At 41.9% G+C, this 5,767-nt stretch overlaps 1 long non-coding RNA gene across 1 annotated transcript; it reads right to left on the reverse strand.

Annotated features, from left to right (window-relative positions):
• Positions 1–230: 230 nt before the first annotated feature.
• On the reverse strand, positions 231–2,646 carry LOC123073557 (uncharacterized). Its single transcript, XR_006435686.1, has 6 exons — positions 2,371–2,646; positions 1,603–1,768; positions 1,282–1,501; positions 956–1,202; positions 824–862; positions 231–721 (listed from the first exon to the last, which is right to left on the reverse strand). It is a non-coding gene; the product is annotated as an uncharacterized lncRNA (long non-coding RNA).
• Between the last annotated feature and the right edge of the window lie 3,121 nt (positions 2,647–5,767).

A 5,767-nucleotide genomic window follows, 5' to 3' on the forward strand; every position in this document is an offset into this window, starting at 1 on the left:
CAGAAAATATTGTGAAATTGCCACGAGACTACATAAAACACTCTTGAAAATGTTAAAAGATGTTGTGTGACTAAGATGATACAACTAAAATATTTTCCTTCGAAGTCGTTACCTACAAAAGCAAAATTCTATATGAGCGAAAAACAAGAAGCATATGAGCCTACAGAATGTATTTTTTTTTAACCATACAGGAGAGTTGCACGTAGTTCATCAAGAGACTACAACGCGGAAGATGGCCCGACCCATACAACGCCGAAGATGGCACGACCCCAACATCACCACGACCCAAGATGCATGGTACCACATGGACGATGAAGAACGACAGAGAAAACAGTTGTGTCTTACGGGTAAAGGAAACACCATATGGACCAAACGGGTACTGTGTGTATCCTCTAACTCTCTTTAGTTCAATCAAAATAACTAAATTCTTACTCTTTTTAGTTCAATCAAATTAACTAAATTCTTACAGGGTTAGACCGTATCCTAAAGGTTAGGCAGACTAATTAATACAAGATGTATACATAATATTCCTCAGAGAACGACAGACGGAGGCAGATCCCATAGCGGCCATATCAAAGTGTTAAGTCGGAAGAAAAATAGGAGACGAGTTCTTTCATGCCAGGAACACCGTTCTAATTTTGACTTCGGCGGTTAATTAAGCCTCAAATTGTACGCTATGAGGCTCGAGTTGCTCTGCAGTATCTGGATCATCATCGTACTCCTGAAGAAAATGAACACACAAGCAAGGAATTATTCATCCATGAGTCAACGAACAGATGGTACTATATATACTGCACAGGAATTAGAACCATGTCATTACTACCTTGAACTGAGATCTCAGCCTTTCCACTTCTTCATCAGACTGTAGAAGAGGTGCAACAAACCATGAATGAGTAAAACAGCAGAAATGCTAAAAACTAGCTTGCCAGAAAGAAAATAAAAACGTTACACTTACGTCCTCGTAATAGCGGTCCTCGTAGTAGTCCGGAGGTAGTTGAGGTCCACCATTCTGAAAACGATACGACATGTTCCGCCGACCGCAAGCATATGCATTACCATCATTGGGGTGCTTCACATCACCTCCACAACCATAGCAGAGGCCTTTGTTTAAAAAAGGAGGGGTAATTTTCATTTAACTGCCAAATAACTAACCAGGCGCGAACACATATTAACAGCTTCACAATTGAATGTTAAAAGGTTGGCTGTAACAGATAAGATGTAAGTTATTTCCACAAACAATAAATAAAAAATAAGATGTAAGTCAGGATGCTCATAGAATACCATGATCAGAAGAAGGTTCAAGTATACAGCAACTGTTCACCGTTAATCCATCATCTCCTCGATTATATTTGACTTCAGCAAAGAATAGGTTGCCAGTGTCGACACCATAAGATCCTTCGGTCTTTGCAGTGAAATTCATATGAAAGTACGTCCAATGGATATAATAATCCTCCCAAAGAGGGTTGCCATGCAGAAAATCTTTGACGTCATATGCAAGATCCTAAAATAAGAGGTGTGGATCTGATAAGTGCTTGCAATTTGTTAGCAGCCCTGCTATGCTATCAGGACAGAGTTATGATGAAGCGAGGAAAGTGTGCCGACCCCAAAAAGATTGTGATGGTCGTTATACTTGTCCACCAAAGTTCGAGCCAACTGGTAATCCTCATCACGCCTTTTATCTTTGACTTCTGATCCACGCTTCTTTGTGCCATCAGGATAGTAACGAACACGTTTTATCATCGCGTCCACTCCAGAAAGCCCCGCACACCTAGTTGAGATGTAGAGCATTTCTATATGATTAGCTGATTGTGCCTCCTCAAAAGTGGATGATAAAAGTAATCAGAACAACACAAGTTAGAGTGGATTACATTGCATGGAAAGCTGTTTAATACAAAACACAGAACAGAACAGAACTGTTCCCCTGCCTGTGAGTACAGGAAGTCTCTTTCTTTTATTAAATTTCGTCAAAAAAAAAAAATCAAATCCCATTGAGGAAATCATTTCTTTTGGTTCCCAACGCATTGTGTTTCACACTGTTCTTTTGACCAGTTGAGGAACTCATTTGAGAGATGTGCGTCTGTGCTACTAGCCTACCAATTGTATAAATCCCAGTTCAGAAAATCCCTATTTAATCAACTTCACAGATATATCTACAAAACAAGTTTAAAATCAACACTGAGTAGTTCTCAAATAGAATACTAACATTAATCCAGTCAGGTCCTTTTTTCAACCAAAAATAGTCTAACTATGTGATAATCTTTTGTGACCTAGGTCATACGAAGCTCTGCCTAGATATATTCAATTGGAACTATGCACAAAACCAGGAGAAATGAATCGACTAAAATAAAGAAACAAGTTCAGAAACATTACATTGTTGGATCCTGGTTGTCAATGAGATACCGGTCGATAGCGCTGTTAACTTCATCTAAGCTATGAAATGGCCTGCCCACATCAGGATATGTGTGGAAAGATCCTGCGCGATCTCTGGTGGTGTAAAATGTAATTCCCCAGTCAAAAACAGAACGGTTCCAAATGGGCGATGAGGAAACGCGGCACCCTGACGGTCCATTGTTTGAATCCTCCAATGACAGGACATCCAGTTTTTGGAGCGTATGTGTCGATGCAGGCTGATCCATATGCTGCTCCTTAGACCTGAAGTTGAACAGGCAGACCCAATGAGTAGCAGAGCAACAATACTACTTATTTTAGGACATGAGTGAAACATGCATGTATAATATAAACCTACTGCAGCTAGGGAAAATAAATTTATTTTGCTTTCTATCGAAAGTCTCTACCAAGACAACAAACATCCGGTTGATGTATAATTTACCCTGCACCCCGTCCCCTCAAAAAGCAACCAAACCCCATCAACAAACAAACTTTATCCTACCCTTTACTATGAAGGGGTATCAAGAAATCTCATGCGTTGATGTGTTTAGAGGGGGTTGTACCGAAGCAGAAGTGTTCAACTAGATCCAGGTGTAAAGTAATCAACATCAGTCGAGAGGGAGTGGTGGCGGTCATACGGCGTCGGAGAGCATGGAGAGTATGCCGGAGGGCACTCTGGAAGATACTTTGCGTACATCTTTGTGAAATAAGCGTATGGAGTTGGCGGCGGAGCATGCTCTGACGTCGGAGCGAACACCGCAGCAGACGTCGGAGTGAATACCGGAGCATACGGCCAAGCCTCTGTGGCAGACGTGGGAGCATACGACGGAGCGTGCGGTGATGACAGGGCGTACGACCGAGCCTGCGCAGCGGTTGTTGGAGCAGACATCGGAGGATATGACTGAGTGTCCAGCGGAGCGTAAGAAGGAGCGTCCGTCAGAGAACGGAAGGCCAGATGCTAGAACCCGTCTAGATCATGCTGCTGCTGCTCACACCTGAAATTAATGGAACAGGCGGGCTAAATGAGCAGAAGATCAATTAATTGTATCTTATTTTAACAGACGAATAGTACTACTAATCAGCGTCAACTATTTCCGAACGCTGATTGAATACATATGTTATCATGGTGCTATCCTCCAAACAACTACTAATCCACATTAACAGAACGATAATAAAGACTGTCTGTCGAGTACCTCCCATGGATACCTCCGGCGGCGCTATGACCGCTCATCATGTGTTCCCCACGCCGATCGACGGAAATAATCTCACGCCCGCCGGCGATGGGAACGTCAAAGTGCACCACCTTGGAGTAGCCCGGACGGATGGCCTGGGAACGATTAGGGTTTGGAGTAAAGCAAAAGGCTACTAGTATTAGTATGCATGTGGATCCGACTCGCTGGGACAAGTTTGTCCGTTTGGGGAGCGGTCCGGACTCTTATCGTTCAATCCAACGGACTGGAGAAAAAACATGATGGGCCGGTCCATTAATAGATGTATTCTTTTTTCCTTTTTATTATTATTAACAGATTCAAAATTAGACCCCTAAAAAGTACTAGATTTTAAAATTAGAAATAAAAATATAAACTACTGTCACAAATATTATACCTTGGGAAGCCACTTTTGAGTACAAATTCAGCGCTATACTTTCTGTAGCATATACCTCATATTTTGTTAGTTATATAGATGGTCAAAGTTTGACCTAAAATACGGACCAAGGAAGTAATAACTTCAACTTCATCTACGGCCGGGGCTAAAAGTTTCTTCGGAAAATCATTAAAACTGCTTGACTCAGCCAGTATTTATGCGGGTTTGCAAATCTCAAGCAACTGAAATAGAAATCAATTTAGTGAACTCCGTGTAAGAAACGAGCAAAGCCCCGAGCCCGAGATTGAGCGCCAACAAGGCATGGAGACACCAAATAGGGACATAGCTAGATCTAGCAACGACGCGGCTGGTGCACGCGAGTTAGAGGGTTTGACAATTAGGGTTCTCCTACCTTCCGTCAGCACCGACGCCGGTCCGTCTTGTCTCCAGCGAGTTAGAGGGTGTGACAGGTGTAGGTGGGTGGGGGACTTTCGTTTTGACTAGTTGTTTCGGGCATCTACAACTACAATAGCTAAATTTGGCACGTTAATGTGTCCGGAGAGCGTCTGGGCATGTCCTTGTAAGGACTCCATTTGTGCATGCATGCAACCATGTCCCCTACTTTGTTCTCAAATTGTGCTGTCAAATGCATGTGATTGGTGGAGAAGAGAAGAGAGAGAGAAAAGAAAGAATAAAGAAAGAGAAAAAGTGGTCCAGGGTGGGACATAACCTACGTGGCAACTTGCCCGGACACACCCACAAAAATCCTGATATCCTTCCCATATATGCCATGGATATGGTGATTTGTGGACAGCACGGACATATGGGGACAAAGTGGGGGTCTAGTTGGATGCCTTTCTCTTCTCTCTCCTATGCCAGACAATGATCGGGCTGTCCGGCTGGACGATTGGGGAGGATATGAGTGGTCCGGTTGTAGATGCTCACTTTAGATTTATAGTATCCCTTTGGATATTTTGCAAGTTATGTAGATTAAAAATAGCCATGGACGTGTTTTAGTATGCAAGTTTACCTTCTATAAAAAAATATGCTGATTTTTTTAACCTTCTATCTTTTTTTTCAGTTTGGCATGCGCAATTTCGTATACGATGATTTATAATGCAGATATCACGCATCTTCAAGTTACTAATCATTCTCTTGGCGTGTGGACAGATGGGGATATGATGACTATGTTGATTCCAAAGAATACCTCATACTCACTAGGATTGAGCAAATCCTCACCAACTTCCATGACAACCAAACTATTGCGGATATCAGTATTTACAAGGGTGATGGGCAAGCTAACAACTTGTTTAGCCAGTTCACCTTAATTAACATAACCACTGTTCCCAAAAGTATTTTTTGTTGTTGAAAACTTCTGATCATTCATTATCTATCAAGGTGGTACAAAGAACACCATAAGCAATAAAAATCACATTCATGTCCATAGACCACCCGAAGGTGGGGATGGTAGGCAACCCGGATGCGAACAAATGAGGGAGAACGATTCGAGGAGGAAGAAAGCTAGAGAAAGATGAAAGAATAACAATTGTTGAAGCTAAACGAGTGGTCCAAATTGGACTTGACCAAAATAAAATATAAGGAGACTTACCTATAGTCAGTCCCATACTAAATAGTTAACCTTTTAGCATGCGGTCTTCCTTTGGTTTTGATGTGATGTACAAGATTGGATCAGAACAGGCATCTTATATTTTCATGTTCTTTCAGTCTCCTGTTTGAGAAAGTATGTTGGTTGTTTGGGCTATATAAGAACTGTATGAAATGAAACGGAGAAAAG

Source organism: Triticum aestivum, chromosome 3D, assembly GCF_018294505.1.
Source record: "Triticum aestivum cultivar Chinese Spring chromosome 3D, IWGSC CS RefSeq v2.1, whole genome shotgun sequence".
In the NCBI taxonomy this organism is placed as follows: Eukaryota; Viridiplantae; Streptophyta; class Magnoliopsida; order Poales; family Poaceae; genus Triticum; species Triticum aestivum.